The 20,522-nt window shown below is 37.9% G+C and overlaps 1 protein-coding gene across 4 annotated transcripts in view; it reads left to right on the top strand.

Annotated features, from left to right (window-relative positions):
• Window positions 1-20,522, top strand: part of hth (homothorax) — a 329,596-nt gene that overhangs the window by 205,519 nt on the left and 103,555 nt on the right. The window lies entirely within an intron of this gene.

Raw genomic sequence — 20,522 nt, 5'->3', positions numbered from 1 at the left:
CTAATTTTCAATTGCGCTAGAATCTTCTCAATCAAATGGCGTTCTTCGCTCGCTCCTCTCTCACTTTCATCATGATCTAATGCTCAAATAAAAAAAAATATGAATGAAGCTCATTCAAGATATAGACAGTGCCATGCCAGGCTTAGCAAAAGAGTAGGATATTGCTTCATATAGGATTTTTATGACGATATATTCTATCTACGCGAGTGTAATAAATTATAAAACTGGGAAGTAGGTAATAATTGCTTGTTAGCGAAACTCTTCTTATATGTATAGTTCTTATGGTTAGATACACTACAGTATGATGTGTGTGATGATGATTTTATCTATCACAGAGTAGCTATATAACGACAAGGCGATAAACGCTTCTGTTGTTCGAATCTCTATAGTATCTTCAGAATATATAGTAGCCAGAGAGACTAATGAAGTTGTTGTACGATCTGGTGACATATTCGATAATCTCTATGGCTGCTGTATATGCCTTTTATGTGCTTGGTATACATAGAATCAAATGGATTTTTTTTTCTATATATAAATTGAATAAAAATAAATTAAGTAGGCGCTTCTGAGAGAGACCAGTATGTGAGGAAGGCGTTAGTGGGATTAATGTAATGACTGATGAGTAATGAGTGGCCACCCCCACCTTCTGGGGCGATTTTTTCTGAAGGGGACATCCTAAGGGATATTTTAAAGCCAACTTGTCAAAACAAAAGTTGCTCACTCTTCTGGATTATGCTATATCTGCGCCTGTGGTCATTTGTGTATAAATACAGGCGTCCGTTCTGGTCGTCGAATCGATGTTCTGTATGAATATGGTGGTCATTGAATTAACCGGTTGACTGGGTGGCGTGATTTGATAAATTTAAAAATTAAATTTAACGCCTGCGATGTTGTAGGTAACACAAACAGATAGAAAGAGAGGCACCCCCTTCCTCTGCCAGATACAGACGAGTTACATGCTCGAGAGATTTTCTATATACTATACGAGTATAAAGGTAAATTAGTTGTACCGGGAATATTTTAAATTTGCAGACGATCATTTGCGAGATGGCGGGACTTGTGTATTTGCTGATTTGACTGAGAGTGAGAAAGACGCGTTGATTTTTTTTTCTCCATCATCGAATCGAATTCGAACACGCTGATGCATCAGATAGTGGGTAATATCAATGCTGTTGTGTGAGGTAAATGATATTCAATAAAACAGAATACATTTCTGGAATTCCAGTCTATAGTATACGTATAGTTGATGTCGATGCGTTTATATACGCGGCTCTGATTCGCAGGTATGCCAGTAGAGAGAGAGCTAAATCCAAAGGTGGAAAGAATGCAATTTTTTCGGCTAAAAGCAGCAATAACCAACACGTCGATGTTATCCGGATCGTATCTCGAGTATAGTGTTTCAATTACTTATACATCAAACATGTTTATATCGAGATGTGCGAATAAAAAACGAACCAGCACCGTTGCCATTCGGCATTCGCCTTCGTGCAGGTATACATAGAATAAGACGTGCAGAAGCCAGAAGGGTGGTGTAAAAAAAAAAAGCTCCGCGTTCAAATGTCAAACACCGATTGACAGTATATTGTGAGGTGATTCGAGAGAGGGTAGCTATACCCAGTACTCGAAAAATAAACCACAAATTAAAAGTTGAGAAATTTCCTGCACTAGTGAACGGTGCTAGCGGTGGTGGAATTAAAGTTTTATTAGCTTGTGACGAAACACAAGAAGAAATCGACATAAACATGGCATTAGAGTAAAATAAATATTGCATCGCGACTGTCACGTTTATTCGTGTTGTTAGTTCTGTGTGTTCGTTTTCGTTTTTTCCCCCCGAAGAAGAAGAAGCAGAAGAAATTACCCAGCTATCAATCAAATTCGTAGCTAACTTTATTAATGATTTAGTCGCATAGTCCCGTGTCATTCGTCCGTCCGAACTCCGATGGGGCCAACACGAAATCTAATACTAAATTACTCGCCGCAGTTTCGACGTGTTTTTTGTATACCTTTAACCCCCCTTCCCCTGCCCCTGCCCCCATGTGATACTCGCTCGTGTACAGCTATAGCTATAAATTTTCCAATTGTTAACTCGAGCTACTTTGACATGGGAAAAAAGTTTCGGGCATTTTGAGCGTCATTTATATAGTACACATCGAACCGAGCGAAACTTTTTTAAAAGCGGAGAAAAAAAAACACGAAAATGAAACAAATCGTAGTTGTAGTTGTAGGATTACGAAGGGGAGGAGGAGACGAGAGGGGAAGGAGAGCTTCGTGCGATACGTTCGCTGAAAATACACCAAAGCAATTTTTGATCGCGAAATGCTACGTTTTCGAGTTTTGTTGTTGGCTTTGTTTTTTTGTGTTTTTTTTTTTCAACGATGGGAAAAACTCGTTAGCGAATGTCGAGGGGGTTTTCTGTCTCTCTGTTGGCGGAATGACGTTAACGAATCTTAATAATTGATCGAGGTGGTCGATTTTGCCAGAGATGTAATTTTTTTAATGGGGTAGGTGGTCTTTGCATAGGTAAAAGTATCGTGTTAATTGGGGAGCTGATGTTCGAAACCCATGTTTTTATGTAGGTCAGATGGAGAAATGATGGGTGGCGTTTTTTGTTGTAATTTTTTTTTCAGAATGGATATCGATGAAAATTATTTTAATTTTGGTGTTTTTCATACCGAGAACGTACGCTTTTGTCGAAAGTAAATCTCAGAATTTTAACGCGATACTTTTGGAACTAATCGTTCGCGAATGAATCAATCACTTCTCGAACAAATCGTTCGCGAACGACATATTGAAAAATATTTTGAACGATTTTCATTTCGATTTTCTTCACGCCTACAGCAAGAGAATTTTGAACCAATTTCTTAGTACTTAACGTTCGTGAACGATTCATTTAGAGAATGATTCATTCGTTCGCGAACGATTCGCATTATTTTTTCCAAAATTTGTTCTTTGTCAAATGCCCTGAAAATACGTTCCTAATAAGTGATGGTTTGAAACATGATTTTCTTATGATTCGGTTGCGAACGATTCGTTCGAAATGGGATCAAATCGTTCGTGAACGTTATAAATGAGGAAACCTTATCTCGAGATTTTATTTCTGTGTTGAATGAAAATTGAGATGAAAATCACTGCGAATGATTTTTTGTAATTCGTTCACGAATGATTCATTTAGAGAATGATTCATTCGTTCGCGAACGATTCACACAGAAATTTTTTTCGAAAAATTGTTCTTTGTCTGATGCACCGAAAATAGCTCCCTAATAATGATTTGAAACGTGATTTCGGTGATTTTCTGATGATTCGGTCGCGAACGATTCGTTCGAAATGGGATCAACTCGTTCGCGAACGTTTTAAATGTCAAAACCTCATCTCGAGATTTTACGAGTATTTCTGTGTTCAATGAAAATTGAGATGAAAATCACTGCGAATGATTTTTTGTAGGTAATTCGTTCGCGAATGATTCATTTAGAGAATGATTCATTCGTTCGCGAACGATTCAAATCGTAATTTTTTTCAAAAAAATTTTTCTTTGTCTGATGCACTGAAATTAGCTTCTGGATAATTTGAAACGTGATTTTCCTATTATTCGGTCGCGAACGATTCGTTCGAAGTGTGATCGAATCGTTCGCGAAGGTTTTTAATGACAAAACCTCTTCTCGAGATTTTATTTCTGTGTTCAATGAAAATCGATATTAAAATCACTGCGAATCTTATTTTTTCGTAATTCGTTCGCGAACGATTCATTTAGAGAATGATTCATTCGTTCGCGAACGATTTACATCGAAATTTTTTACAAAAAATTGTTTTTTGTCTGATGCACTGAAAGACGAAAATTGCTCCCTAATAATGATTTGAAACGTGATTTTCTTATGATTCGGTCGCGAACGATTCGTTCGAAATGGAATCAAATCGTTCGCGAACGTTTTAAACGACAAAACCTCATCTCGAGATTTTATTTCTGTGTTCGATGAAAATCGACATTAGAATCTCTGCGAATCACATTTTTTTGTAATTCGTTCGCGAACGATTCATTTAGAGAATGATTCATTTGTTCGCGAACGAATCCTATCGAAATTTTTTTCAACATTTTTTTTTGATGCACCGAAAATAGGTCTTTAATAGATGATAATTTAAAACGTGATTTTCTTATGATTCGGTCGCGAACGATTCGTTTGAAATGATATCAAATCGTTCATAAATGGTAGTCATTGGGAAGAAAAAATTTGATGAAAACAACCAACATCTCAAATCGAATGAAAGCAATCAAATTTTCACGTGAAAAATTCTTCTCTCACATTCGCTTATCCACTCGTACTAGTAGAAACCTATTTTCTCAAATTGGTCACCCGTTGGCGCAACAACATGCATCGCAAATCACATACCCAATACCCATATTACTTACTCACGTCATTCAGATACCAAATCCATGCACACGAATCACGACGACCTTGGGCTAAACTGCACATCGAATACCCATCAGCCTTAAATATTTCGAGCGTGGAAAACTGCCAGTAAAATTACCATACGAGATGTATTAGATGTGTACCCGATGCACACACACACAAAAAAAAAGCAGTTGAAAAAAAAGAGCTCGCTTATGCGAAATGGCAATTCATCAAACAGGTAGTAGGACATAGAGACTACATAATCACATAGGTTTGGGCACCTTTACAACTTATGAAATTGTGCTGTAATATGCGTTCGTATGCATGCATAGAGATACTCGTTTATTGCCATACAATAATATGTTGTTGTAGGTAATCATTTTAAACTATAATCGTTCCTCTTGTAACGCTTTCCAGTGTTTTTTTTCTTCTCACTTGTTTTGCAGGTAAATTGTCTCAATTTTCGTCGTATTTTTTCGAGAAAATTCATACATACAAAAGTGTTCAAATAGTATGCCTAGAGGTATTTTAGGTAATGTGGAGTATTATAAATGTAGTACGATATCTATGCCGAATTAAAAAAAATTCTAGGTGTCGAGTGTTTGCTGCAGAAAAAAGAAATCATTTACATAATAATGTAGATGTCTCATAGACTCTCTTTCTCTGGACCCCCTACTATGACCTTTGAATGCATAAATGGTTGCGAATTTATTCGATATATAGGTTAGTATATTATTCGAATAGGTGATTGGATCGGGGGCGGGAGCAGGGACCAACACAGGGCACCTTATCACACGATACAAGGTTATTAATATTCGACCCGAAGTCAAATGAGAGTGAGAGAGCACATACGAGCAGATTTTACGATGTCATTAACGATTCATGGCGCGCCACCATGCACTCGGAGTTGGAGAGGCGATCTATAAGAGATAAAAGAACAAAACACAGGCACAGGCACAAGCACAAGCACAGGCTGTGACGGTAATATAAGAACGTACCTATAAGAGAGGAGCAGGAGGAGGCACGAGTGTATAATTAATATGGAACTAATTGCCAGCGACAGCGTTCATACACGCCTTCTCCTCGTCAAATGTGTTCTTTATTCGGGGGATTCCAGCTGGAGAGGGGGAAGGGATCGAGCAGCGAAATTGAATTGTTCTCAGATCGAAGTAGGTACATGCTTTAAGAAGGTAATTTTTAATGGGAATGAATTTTATCGTATTTGAAATTGGATTTTTCCAATACGATGATGTTGATTGTGCGATCTAGAGATTTGGTATATCGATCTAGACGTGTGCCTTTTATAAATTGATACATTTTTTTTTATTAATGTAGGTTGCTCAGGAAACAGATGAGTGATTAAGGGAGGGGGGAGACTGACTTTTTTCGTTAGATCTTCCCAAATTTTGACCCAGACTCCCCCCTTCAGTATTTCTCATGCAAATTAACCACATGTGATTGGAACAAATTTTGGAAGGAGGAGTTGAGGAAACAAAAATGTTGAATCATAAACGCTCGCAATTTTTTTCGTGTTTTTTTAGCGAGGTCTTGAAAATCGATTTCTTGAAAATTGAGGTCTCAAAATCCAAGCTCTTGAATACTTTTTTTTTTGAAAATCAAGATCTTAAAAATCATGCAGCCTTGAAAATCGGAGTCTCAAAAATATGGTTCATTGGTTCTTTAAAATTCTGATCTTGAAAATCAACTTTTGTAAGACCCCCGATTTTTGAACAGTGAGGGTCCTTGAAAATTGTGATCTGGAAAATGAGAGATTTTAAAAATCTGGGTCTTGAAAATTGGAGCCTTGAATATGGATCTCGAAATTTGGGTCTTCAAAAATGGGATTCTGGAAAATCAACGTTTTTATGACCCTGATTTTTTAACAGTGAGGTCACGAAAATTAGAGGTCTCAAGATCAGAGTGGCAGAGTGGCGAAGCGAAAATTCTGTATTAAAATTATAGCCTTAAAAATCATGGTCTCAAAAGGGGGGGAGGGTCTTGAAAATCACTCAATTTTTCCCAAAAAATCCCAACACCCTAAAAAATTTGAAATCCAAAATTTTCCATTTAATTCTCTTTTTTTAGAATTTAGAATTTTGTTCTTCAATTCTCCAAATTATCGTTGAATAGAAAATTTCTATCTCGAATAAACGTTGTTTTGATACATCCCCCACCCCCACCCCCCCCCCAACTAGAGAAAAACCAAAACAATTTGAAAAAGTTCTCGTTGAAAGCCTCGCTTTTGTCCTGCATGCATTTGGATCTTTGAACGACCCTCCTCTCCTTCGCCATGGTCAATGCTCTTCGACAAATTATGACTGTCTTCCCCTTCAACTGGCAAGATATGCAACACGGGGTTATAAACTGGTTGCTGACTGTATCGGAGTGCAGATTGATGTAAAGATTGGCGTCGTTTCAATTTGCAATAATCAAACTAATGGTGGTAAATGGGCCGAAGGTCTGCGAACCGGGGGGTGCTGGGCGGAGGCGAAGGGCGATTTAATATTATTATTCTTTTCAACGGCATATCGCATGTCAACCGACAGTAAAAAAGCGTAACGATTACGAACGGGTTAATTTTTCGACGAGCACGCCGTGTTCAATGTTCATATAGAACTTACTCGTATACAAGTCTGACCATTACAGAACTAGCCAGCAGCATAAATACAGTAAATACATGTATAAGGCGACGAAATTTCAGAGCAAGCAGGCAATCGATAAGCAAGCGGCGATGTGACGAGAAAAAATGCCATTCGCGAGGTGCTTAATTAAGGTTTTTCGTTAAACGCTCGCGCCTTTGCCTTTATTCGACTCGATTATGCAACACTCGCGTATAATTTTACTCAGCGCACGTTTTTCTTTTCTTTTTTTGCAACGTGTCAGCGCGTGCATTGGACCATAAAATGCTGCCAGTGTTTCCTTTTTTTGCTCTTTGCTCGATTTGATCGTGAACTTTATCGTTAAAAATCACTCACTCGTCGAAACGATTCGATTATAAACTGCCAACGAGCGTATGGTCGGTGGAAAAAAAGAGCACCTCGTTAAAAATAATATATATACTCGATAATTACCGCCGCAGAGACGGCGCGACGCGATGCACAGCACATCCCACAGCATCCCTACTTTATAGATATATACGTATTTATATACTTACTCTCTGTTGTGGCGAAAACGATCTCACTCTGCAATATATGTAGCTTCTCGTAATAAGACGAGCGTACACACAGCTTCCGACGAGCTATACGATATAATGAAAAACAATAAAACTACCAACCAGCAACGTAATGTTCATCGTCGAAGCTTTTGCTTTGCAATTAAAACAGTAGCCTCGCAATTACTCAACACTATGACCATTTTATGGGCTGCGTATTACCTACAACCGATTCCATAAAGTACCCGAAGATCTGGCGACTAGAATACCCTATCGTGATTGCTAACAGAGCGCCGTCGTTTTCCGGACACCTTGTAGTGTTCTTTCGGGAATCACTTTAATTGTCTGACTGTATAGAAAGAATCGCTAGCAATGGAGCAATTAAAACGGCCGTAAAAGTAACTGAAATGGGTTTGATGATGACGACCATGTTTTTCGTAGAAACAAGCTGTATTCATATTGTTTCTCTTCAATCGCTGTACAATTCGTATCTTTGCCTGTGTGCCTCTGCATTTCTCTGCCTATCTTATTCCACGCACGCATACGATGTCGATTACGTAGTAACTATATGAATTTCTTTCTCTTCTCGGGTATTTTATACTCTTTAGATATATGTATACTATACGTTGGTGTTTCATATACGATCGGAATCATATTGTACAACATTTAACATACAAATATGTACTTAACTACTCGTAGTAAATTGGTCTGGTTTCGATAGATGCCCTATTATCGATTTGGTTATGCCTCAGGGTCTCTCATTGTCTGACTCTCTGTCCAACTCCTATATCTAACTGGAGTAAAAATTACTGTATCTATAGACTCGTCGTCGTCGTAGGTGTTTGCAAATCGTAAAATGCCAAACTAATATCCGAGTCAATGAAAAAGTAGTGCTATACGTACTCGTATATATTGAGGGCACATACCGTATCGTCGTCGTAGAGCTGATCTAGAAGGGGAAGGGGGAGGGAGCTCGTTGATGCAGCTGATCCAGATTATAAAGCTGGAATTTTCAAAAGATGAATTTTTTCATGAAAAATATTAGTCGTTTTAAAGAAATTGATTGATTCACTCGCGAACGAATCCTGCAAAAATATTGGTCTCAAGTTTTCTATTGGTTTGAATCCATAATCAAGATGATAATTATTTGAAACACGTTCATACAATTCAGTCCCGAATGATAGCTTTGAAATGAGATTGAATTATTCCCGAACAAATGAATCAGTCTTCGAATGAATCGTTCGTGAACGAATTGCAAAAAAATGATTTGAAGTTATTTTCAATTTTAATCTCAATTTTCATTAGACACTGCAATAAAATCTCGAAAGGTCTCCTCATATGAATTCGTTCGCGAACGATTCGATCTCATTTCGAACGAATCGTTCCTGACCAAATTGTTAGAAAATCATGTTTCAAATCGTTATTTGGAGTCATTTTCAGTACATTAGACAAAGAACTGACTTGGAAAAAAAATGCCACTGTGAATCGTTCGCGAACGGATAAATCATTCTCCAAATGAATCGTTCGCGAACGAATTCCAAAAAATTATTCGCAGTGATTTTCATCTCAATGTTCAATTTTCATTGAATATAGAAGTACATAAAATCTCGAGATGAGATTTCGTCGTTTAAAACGTTCACGAACGATTCGATCTCATTTCAAACGAAACGGTCGTGACCGAATCAGAAGAAAATCACGTTTCAAATCAATATTAGGAAGGTATTTTCAGTGCATTAGACAAAGGGCAAATTTTGGAAAAAATAATGCGAATCGTTCGCGAACGATTGAATCATTCTCTGAATGAACCGTTCGCGAATGATTTGTTTGAATAATGATTCATTCGTTCGCGAACGTTTCACTACAAGAAATTGTTTCAGAATTTCTCACTGCTCCCGATAAAAAAAATTAGAATTTGCCACTCGCGATTATTTTCTGGAAATTCGTTCGCGAATGATTCGTTCAGAATATGATTCATTCGTTCGTGAACGTTTCACACCAAAAAATCGTTCCGGAATTTTTTTCTGTTTTCGATGAAAATTGAGATTTGTATCACTTGGAATTATTTTGAGGAGATTTGTTCGCGAATGATTCGTTTGGAGTATGGTTTATTCGTTCGCGAACGATTTATACCAAAAATCAATACAAAATTTTTCTTTTCATTCAATGAAATCAGTCCCAAATTCACTTTGAATATTTTTTGATTATTCGTTCGCGAACGATTCGTTCTCAGAAATGAATCAGTCGTTCGCGAACGATTCATACCAAAAATCGATACAAAATTTTTCTTTTTGCTCGATGAGAAATTGGGCCAAAATTCACTTCGAATATTTTCTGGTGATTCGTTCGCGAACGATTCGTTCTCAGAAATGAATCAGTCGTTCGCGAATGATTCATACCAAAAATCAATACAAAATTTTTCTTTTTGCTCGATGAGAAATTGGGCCAAAATTCACTTCGAATATTTTCTGGTGATTCGTTCGCGAACGATTCGTTCTCAGAAATGAATCAGTCGTTCGCGAATGATTTACTTATATCAAAAATCGATACAACATTTTTCTTTTTGCTCGATGAGAAATTGGGCCAAAATTCACTTCGAATATTTTCTGGTGATTCGTTCGCGAACGATTCGTTCTCAGAAATGAATCAGTCGTTCGCGAATGATTCATACCAAAAATCAATACAAAATTTTTCTTTTTGCTCGATGAGAAATTGGGCCAAAATTCACTTCGAATATTTTCTGGTGATTCGTTCGCGAACGATTCGTTCTCAGAAATGAATCAGTCGTTCGCGAATGATTTACTTATATCAAAAATCGATACAACATTTTTCTTTTTGCTCAATGAGAAATTGGGCCAAAATTCACTTCGAATATTTTCTGACGATTCGTTCGCGAACAATTCGTTCTCAGAAACGAATCAGTCGTTCGCGAACGATTCATACCAAAAATCGATACAAAATTTTTCTTTTTGATCGATGAGAAATTGGGCCAAAATTCACTTCGAATATTTTCTGGTGATTCGTTCGCGAACGATTCGTTCTCAGAAATGAATCAGTCATTCTCTCATTCGCGAACGATTTGCGTGAGAAAAAAAAACATAATATTTTTCATGAAATCAAAGAGAAAACGGATTAATGATGAGTATTAAGGTTCGTTCGCGAACGATTCGTTCTCAAAAATGAATCAGTCGTTCGTGAACGATTTGCACAAAAAAATCATGACATTTTTCATGAAAATTTAAATCAAAGAAAAATGGGTTAATGCTACGTATCAAGATTCGTTCGCGAACGACTCGTTCTCAAAAATGAATCAGTCGTTCGTGAACGATTTGTTTGAAAGAAATCATCTCTTTTCTCGTGAAATTGAGTAAAGAATCACCTCTCCAATGGTCCTAGATCCTTTGGCAACCCCATCGCTGAAAAAAAAAAGAACAATTCAACTCTTCCGTTCACCGCATTAATATAAAATTCAAACACTTCAACTCGATCTCTCCTATGTACATCGTGTCATCCAGCACGACACACCAGCCAGCCAGACAGGCAAAAACACCAACGGCCACACTCCAGTACGTCACCGCATTCAGCATACAATTTCATAATTCATCGAGCGCTAATTGAATCGTAACATGGGCAAATATCCGTACAGCTCGATGGCGTTCGCGCACACCGTGTGCTCGTCTTTTTGTTTTGTTTTTATTATAGATACGATTTTTTCTACGTTAACAAAACGCTGCGGTACGCGCGGCGATGCTCTCTACTCGCCTCGCTCGCGCCCGCAAAAAAAAAGAGTATAATTAATTGGATGCGAACGCAAAGAGAGCGACTCGGGCGTGGAATCAAATGATATGGTTTGTTATGGTAGGTTAGTTTCGTGATATCATGACAAATTATTTTCTAGCACGCCAAACTCATTCTGGCTAATAAATAATACTCGTTTGGTGTGCACAGCTCTTCTCTCGGTGTACTCGTATGTGGATGTGGACGAACCCTGCTCCGCTCTCTTCATCCTCGTATATAGCATCTCGGACGTGAATATAATTAATACGAATTGTATTATCTTTTGGACACTTGGACCAGTATGAGCGGCCGCTGCGTGTCTGCATTTCGTTTTTTATTCTCTCTTTCTCTTACGTTAGCTTTAGTTTTAATCTGCGCTCGTGTGTGCATGTGCAGAGTTGGAAAAAAATCTCAGCATCGTGTTAAGAAAAGGAGAAAGAGAGAGAGAGAAGACGATGCGGAGGTGGCCATGGCATGGTACTGTAAGGCGTTTGTGTCGTTGTAGTCGTCGTCGATGGATCTGGTACATGAAAAGTGTAATACAAGTACCTATGTATGCATTTTATTCGTGTTCCTACGATTTTATCTGATTGACGTGTTCAACATAAATCACACCGGGTATTTTCGAGCTTGGTTGGCCGCATTTTGTCAACGTGTAAAACTTGGCCCTGGTTACGTACACAATACTTCGTATAGTACTAAATACGTAGATTAGAGAGAGAGTCGGTCAGTAAACCATGGTGGGGTTTTTTCACCTCCTCTCTATGTCTCCTCGCTACAGACATCGAGTTCTTCCAATATAACGGGGGTAACTACCTAGATATAATATTATAATTTCCAGGTATAGATTAGATTCTGTGCGCCTAGCTAGAATTACATTTCAGTTTTAATTGCATGTTTAACTCGTTACGTATTTTTCCTCATCACTGGAACCTAAATTGACTATCAACGGTGGCTGGGTCGCTGCTGCTGCGGCGGCGGTCGTGTAAATTTTAATTAAAAAAACCGGCTCATCGGGTTATTAATTAAGATGACCGATAGGCGAAACGAGGGTGGACCCGTCATCGTCAGCCCGTCATTCATACAGTAGCTTTTATACACTGGTTAGACACCTGTCGTCACTATTAAAGCTTCGTTTATCGCATACACGTATCGATACCTACTCTAGCTCTCCCATACACCTCACTCTCTATAGCTCTGTCAACTTCCATGGTACGAGATGAGAAAAAAAAACCACACTCTTCGGCAGCTTTGAACATTTTAAACGCGTGACATACTCTGCCATCACGCCATCCAATCGTATACACATACAGGTACAGGTACCCGAAGGTATATACATATCGTGGCCGAAATTACTCTCGGAATTAATTTATTCACAATTAAAATATGTTAAGAATTTTTTTACCCCGGATCCTGTGTGTGGCTGACTCGGACGTACCACAGTATACCTGTGTTCGTTCGAAAGGAATGCGAATCACGTTGATTGATGATATTTTGATTAAGATAAACCATCGAGGCATCGATGGATCTCTTGTGCTGAGACGACGCCACCCAGCCGCTGCTTATGGTACGATACAGCTTCGGATTCGAATAGCTGAGACAGCGAGGCAGGTTTTTACAGTAGCTAAATGCCGTCATCTCGACGTCAATTTATATTAAATTTTAAATTAAAATCCAACCAGCAGTATATAGATAGGCAGTATCGAGATCGCGCCCAGACTATAAATTATCGCGTATTATTTCTCGGCGCAGCACTTGTAACATTACATAAAAGTCCACAACATCGTATTACATTTTCAGCATATCGTACATCTCCTCCCCCATCATTCTTTCTTCTTTTTATATAAAGAGAAGTAAAGCAACAAGATGCAAATCTTCATCTACGAATACAAAGTCTTTCAACAGAAAAAAAAAACTTACAAGAAATATATCCTTTCGCTCACGAGATGGTGTAGAAATCGCCTTTCAAATATCCTACGATAAAGTTCAACTTTGCCAGGGTCGATTTGTGTCCCTGAAATAAGTCAACCCTCGCTAGCAACAGAATACACATTTCCGGTCTATTTTGGTTCCGAAATTTATTCCGCGATGTGATAATTCGAAACAACTCGGTGTGATTTATGATGCATCTTTAAGCTCAATTCGACTCGACTTCTGTGTTGCTGTTGCTGTTTATGTACAAGTTTTCAATACTTAACATTTTAGTAAGGGATTCGATGGCATTTCCGCGAATTAAAGGCTATTTCGTCGATGGATTTTGGGGTGTGTGAAACTGCTAGTTCAACTCCCCGCCCCCTTCACCGCTCCACCTCACAGGATCACTGTTTTCTTTCCCATTTATTCGACTTTGAATGTTCTCGTTTCAGATGTGACTGATTTTTAAGCTATTGCTACTTTTTTTTTTCAATATTGGCAGTACTGATTTTATTTTTGCCTGATTAAGAATCTGGCGATATAAATTTTGATCATTTCCTGCTCCGAGTCTCTGATTTCATTAGAATTGAACCCCAATTACAAAATGAGCTGTTTTTCCAGGATTAGTTGGTAAAAAATACTTCATTCGTGTTAAAAATTTTTGGCAGAGTGAAATGTTTCCAAAAACGACGAATCACTTCTGAAAAAGAATCGTTCGCGAACGAATCATTGGGAAATATTTAAAATCAATCTCAATCTAACTTCACTAGGTGAGGAAAAAAAACAAAAGTTTTGAAGAGATATTTTGGCATAGATCGTTCGTGAACGAAGGAATCATTCTCTATATGAATCGTTCGCGAACGACATGTTGAAAAACGTTCAAATGAAATCTCAACCTGATTTCATCAGGTGAAAAGGCCAAAAATAATCAAGTGAAATTTTGGAGTGAATCATTCGCGAACAAATGAACTTCCAAATGAATCGTTCGCGAACGAATTACAAAAAAACAATTTGAAGTGATTTATAATTTTCATTACAATTTTCATAAGACTCAGCAATAAAACCTGCTCAAGAGATTTCGTCGTATAAAACGTTCGCGAACGATTCGATCTCATTTCGAACGAATCGTTCGTGACCGAATTGTCAGAAAATCATGCTTCAAATCATTACCGTAAAGGTATTTTCAGTGCATCATGCAAAGAACAAATTTTGGAAAAAATTTCTATTTGAATCGTTTGTGAACGAATGAATCATTCTCCAAATGAATCGTTCGCGAACGAATTGGAAATAATGATCGCTGTGATTTTAATCTCAATTTTCAATTTTTATTGAACACAGAAATATAATCTCGAGATGAGGTTTCATCTTTTAAAACGTTCGCGAACGATTTGATCCCCTTTCGAACGAATCGTTCGCGACCGAATCATAAGAAAGGCAAGTTTCAAATCATTATCAGTGATATTTTCGGTACATTAGACAAGAAAAAATTTATTGAAAAAAATTCTATGTGAATCGTTCGCGAACGAATGAATCATTCAGCAAATGAATCGTTCGCGAACGAATATCAAAAATGATTTGCAGTGATTTTCATCTCAATTTTCATGGAACACTGAAATAAAATCTGAAGATGAGGTTTCATCTTTTAAAACGTTCGCGAACGATTTGATCCACTTTCAAACGAATCGTTCGTGACCGAATCATCAGAAAAGCATCTTTCAAATCATTATCAGGGTTATTTTCAGTACATCAGACAAAGAGCAATTTTAATTTTTTGAAAAAATGTCGATATGAATCGTTCGCGAACGAATGACTCATTCTCCGAAGAATCGTTCGCGAACGAATTACAAAACATATTCGCAGTGATTTTCATCTCAATTTTCATTGAACCCAGAAATAAAATCTCGAGATGAGGTTTCGTGGTTTGAAACGTTCGCGAACGATTCGATCCCATTTCAAACGAATCGTTCACGACCGAATCATATGAAAAATAATATTGCTGATCATTATCCAGTATTTTTAGTGCATCGAGCAGGCAAAAAAAATTTTGGAAAACATTTCAGTGTGAATCGTTCGTGAACGAATGAATCAAAAATCGTGTTTTAGATGACATTGTGACAGATTTTTTGCAATTTGAATAAATTTCAGGATACCTAAGAAATTTTTTTCGTCAGATTTTGAAAAGTTCATATCGAACTTTTTTCTACAATTTTGAAGGGGGGGGGAATGGAGATTCAAAAATTTGTTTCACTGGTTTTCTCGTCGTTATTTGAAATATCAGTACAGCTGATTAAAGATTTTGATGGGGGAAAAAATGGCTCGAGCTTCCTTCCCTTTGGTACTCGTGTCGATAAACGCTTATTACATGAAATTATATCGTTCGATCTGGTTCCGAAAATAGATCACAAAACAAACAAAGTAAACATTACATTATGGGTGGATCATGAGAGAATGAAAAAAAAAACGTGTTCCATTACCCTCGAACTCGGCACAAACCTATACTTACGTTTTAGAGGTTTTTACAAAATGGACAAATCAAACATCCGTGGATTGGATCGCATCGCAGCTTATGGGCACGATGGATTTGGTCGTAAAAAATGGCAGCCAATGTACCTGCTGGTAATTTGGTATTCGCGTATTATTATTTCCATTGAAAAGCTCGATTAATTATTGTAGCGGAATAAAATTATAATAATAAGCTAAAATTATACGGAGCAGATTGCGAGCTTCATGGTTGAATTTTTATTCGGTGTGGGTCCGGTGCAGGTCGGGAAATGAGTAGGCATGTCCAGTTTACACTTGACCGCTTACAGTTTAGACTGAGAGAGAGAGACAGAGACGTCTTCGGGAACGATATTAAAATAGGGCTGGGTTCGTTGGTATTTTTTAACGACTGCCGGGCCCAGCACCCGAGAAAATGGTAGATGGGCCGAATGAGCGCACAAAGACATAGACTGCACACTGCACAGACAGAGGTGTTGAGAAATAAGGGAATTTTTTTGTACATTTAATACGTACTCTTGGCTTGGTACACATTGTGTGTGTAGTAAAGAAGAGACAGCACAGAGCTAATTGCAGGATGGAAGTCATTATTACGGATATTCCGTGATTGTGTGTGTTGTGTTGCGCGAAAAAAAATTACGAAGCGTCGAAGAAGAAGTTGAGGAAAAAAAACAATAGAATTATTATAATTAGATTTTCTTCTCTCGTAGTACGAGTACACAGAGTCGAGTTTTATTTCGGAGTCGAACTGGGGATGGGCATATATATAAAGATGCACCTTGGCGTGAAGTACTTTACCTACTGCGCTCGTGTCAATCAACTCGATACGAAATGGGGGTAGTTGTGCCACTTTGGTCGTAAATTTCAATCGAAGGTCAGGGCGTTGATTTATCACCCTCTCCGAATAGTACTCGTACGAGTTGGTTTGTTGGCCTTTTTCTCACTTGTTTCTTTTTTTTACTCGTATTTTATGGTCTGCCATAATTCGTTAATGTCGAATAACAAAGTCATCGTATAGTATGTGCCAACGATGGGGAGTGAATTGGGGGTAGGGGGGCAGCATCTTTGTAGAATACGAGGAAATATGGCCGGGCCGGAGAGGTGGTTGGCGCTGGCGTTTATCTTATATTCTCTTATACAACTTACGCTTTCACTATGTACGTATAGAGCAGAGATCTCCTACGTATACTCGCCTTCGTGCCTCATCATGCACCAAACTCCACCTAAAAATGTACCGCGTACGCGTCTATTTATAAAATGTGTTGTAAACTGGAGCCAATTTTAAGACGTGTTTATGTTGGTGATGTTTACGTTGAAAGGGTAATGTATATTTTGGATAAAGAACAGCGATTCCCGTTATGTTTTGGTTTATAATAGTACGACTTTTCTTACAAAGAACAGCGTATTCCAAAACACTCGCCACTTAAAATATCAAGACGCGAAACGGGCCGAGCCGGGCGTTGAAATAAGACGGGCATTATGTACTGTACGCGCGATAAATCAAAATCTCGCCTCTCGAAAAACCGCACCATCGCGGAGAACACGGATCACCACGGTCAGGGGTGCACAGGGAAGCACAAAATACCGAATACATACTTTGCTCGTCGACCGTCGTTAAATAATAATTCTACAGCTCTCAAATTTTTCTCGGTTCTGTAACAAGCGTATCCTCCCCCTTTCGTCCAACCACCCCCTACCCCGCTTCGCAGCTCGCTGTAAAGTTGAAAAATTCTTAATATTTTTAGAATATTATGTAATCGTAAATCAAATTTATACGTGCTCGTTACTCGACCATCGTACTACACATTGTCACCATTCATTCGTAATTTAGCACTTACACCTCATCCTGTAGTACACTTACTTATGCATAAAATAATATATGATGTCTCATCAACTACCCCTTCCCACACCTCACATCCCCCTCTCTGGTTGCTCTTCACGCACCTTCGCTGCATTACATCTAATCTAATAATTTATGTATCTGCTCTTCTCTCTGCTCGCCTCTGCGGTGTATCTTTATGGCGATCTCATAATTGAACCATCAATGGTGCTAAATTGATTCTGATCACGGCTCCGACAACTCGAATGCATATTTTAATCGTTTAATTTTACCATCGGCTGCAATTACGCCTATTCATTGAACATATTTTTCGTCGGCCAGACGAGTTTTTTCGTCACGGAGTAGAATTTTTCTCAAGTAGGAGTCTGATCGTCCGAGTGTGAAGATCTCATCGCCAAAAAATAGGAGTTGAACGTGATTCAAGGTTGCAGAATTTCGAGTGGCGATCAGAAAATCGCAATTGTTTTGATGAGGAAAAATTTGAGGTTTTTGAATGTTTACTTTATGGGACTTTTCAACCTTTTTGAAAAATTTTAATTTGGTTTGAATTAGGCGTTGTAGCTTGAAAGAGACTGATAAATCATGAGAATGATTCGATTTGATTCTTGGGGTGTTGGCAAGAGAGGGGGAAGGGGGTCATCTCATTTTTTTGAGGTCAACAGTACCCAACGATTCTGGCTTTTTTCAGAATATTATTTCAAATCAATTTTTACAAAAAATTGATTAAAGAAAATTAAAATAATGAATTCTTATTGAAAAATTCATTTTTATGAAAAAATATTGTCTGTTTTGAATTCAGCACCCTCGAAACCCAAGCAATCGATATACAACTCGATTTTTTGCCCATTTTTCAAAAACCACCCCCAAAAGTCCAACCATGACAATTTTGACAGCGAAAAAGACAAATCAGCTCGATTTTTGTTGAAAAACTGTTTTTTATGAGAAAATGTTGCCAGTTTAGGATTTAGCACCCTCGAAACCCGAGCAATCGATATACAACTCAATTCTTTGCCAATGTTTCAAAAACTACCCCCTAGAGTCAACCCTAAAAATTTTGATTTTTGTTGAAAAATTACATTTTATTAAAAAATATTGTCAGTTTTGGATTCAGCACCCTCGCAACCCAAGAAATTGATATACAACTCGATTTTTTGCCAATTTTTCAAAAACCACCCCCTTGAGTCACCCCTAAAAATTGGATTTTTGTTGAAAAATTGTTTTCATGAAAAAATATTGCCAGTTTAATACCCAGCACCCTCGAAACTCAAGCAATCGATATACAACTCAATTTTTGCCAATTTTTCAAAAACCACCCCCTCAAGTCCAACCCTAAAAATTTTGATTTTTGTTGAAAAATTACATTTTATGAAAAAATATTGCCAGTTTTGGATTCAGCACCCTCGCAACACAAGAAATCGATATACAACGCGATTTTTTATCGATTTTTCAAAAACCACCCCTCAAATCCTCTGATGCACCCCCTCACATCTTCTGAGTCGATGAATGTGGTGGAAAACTCACTTTTGGAGGAAGTTGATGTGTTTGGTGTTTTTCTCAACTCAGTCAATAATTTGCTAGATTTTGGAAAATTGGGGGGGGGGGTGAAATGGGTGAGAATTTAGGTACAGAAGTGGGGGAAAGGGGTGGATTTCAGAATACTTATAATGAAAAACCGTCATGCATATCGATTTCATGGTTTTCGGGGACGCTGATTTCGATTCCGATGATATTTTTGCGATTTGATGAGGTGTTCTCAAAATACGGAGGAATGAGTCCCCATTTTCATAATCCTTTGTCCTGTTACTCAATCATTAAAACTTTGACAAAAAATGAAAATCAGACCGATTCTTGTTTAAGATGGAAATATTTTATGGAAAAGTATGACCATTTTTGGGTTCAGCACCCTCAAAACCCAAACAATCGATATACAACTCGATTTTTCATCATTTTTTCAAAAACCACCCCCCCCCCCTGAGTCTCATGAGCCATCCCCACTTACCTTTTGAGTCGATTAATGTGCCCGGAAACTCATTTTTGGGGGCAGTTGATTACTGAACATTTTTTCTAATTTCAATTCGGTCAATTTTTTCTCAATTTTGTGAAATTTAGGGATATAAGGAGAGCTTTTGTAGAATATTAAGGGGGTAGATTTTGAGATACGATCAGAAATTGTCACGTATATCGATTTCATGGTTTTTTCGGGGGCGCTGATTTCAATTCTGATGATATTTTCATGACTTGATGTTGTGTTTTCGAGATATACAAGAACGATCATTGTCATATCTCTTCACTGCATTGCTCAATAACAGAAATTTTGACCTGAAAAGAGGACCTATGGCTCAGTTCTCATTGAAAAATTCATTTTCATAAAAAAATATTACGGGTTTTGAAATCTGCACCCTTGAAACCTAAGCAATCGATATGTAACTCGATTTTTAATCAATTTCTCAAAAACCACCCCCTTTGTAGCTTTTGCACCCCCTCCATGATCTTTTGAGCCAATTTATGTGCTTTCATTCTGACTTTTGGAGAAAATTGACGTATTGGACGTTTTTACAACTTACTTGACATGAGCTCATATCAAGTGAAATTTAGGGGTGTAAGGGGTGCTTTTGTGGAATATTAGGGGTTGAATTTCGGGATATGATAAAAAATCATCATGCATATCGATTTCATGGTTTTTGGACACGCTGAATCCGATTCTGATGTTATTTTTACGATTTCGTGAGGTGGTTTTGCGTTTAGTGGGAATTTAACTTGATATTCGCTAATTTTACTACAAAAATAACTTGTTGTTCACACCAGAGGGTTTTTTATGGATTTTCCCAGCCACGTGACTTCATTGGGGAAAATTTCAAGCTATTTCCAGTTCTTTCCCGACTCGAACTCCAATCACAATTACCACTCAATCGTCGATACACAGGCAATCGACACGTCTCATTCGAAAATACTCCTCCAG

The sequence above is a fragment of the Planococcus citri genome, chromosome 5 (genome assembly GCF_950023065.1).
Source record: "Planococcus citri chromosome 5, ihPlaCitr1.1, whole genome shotgun sequence".
Taxonomy (NCBI): Eukaryota; Metazoa; Arthropoda; class Insecta; order Hemiptera; family Pseudococcidae; genus Planococcus; species Planococcus citri.
Note: the sequence above shows the minus strand (reverse complement) of the source record. Positions and strands in the feature narration are given on the sequence as shown.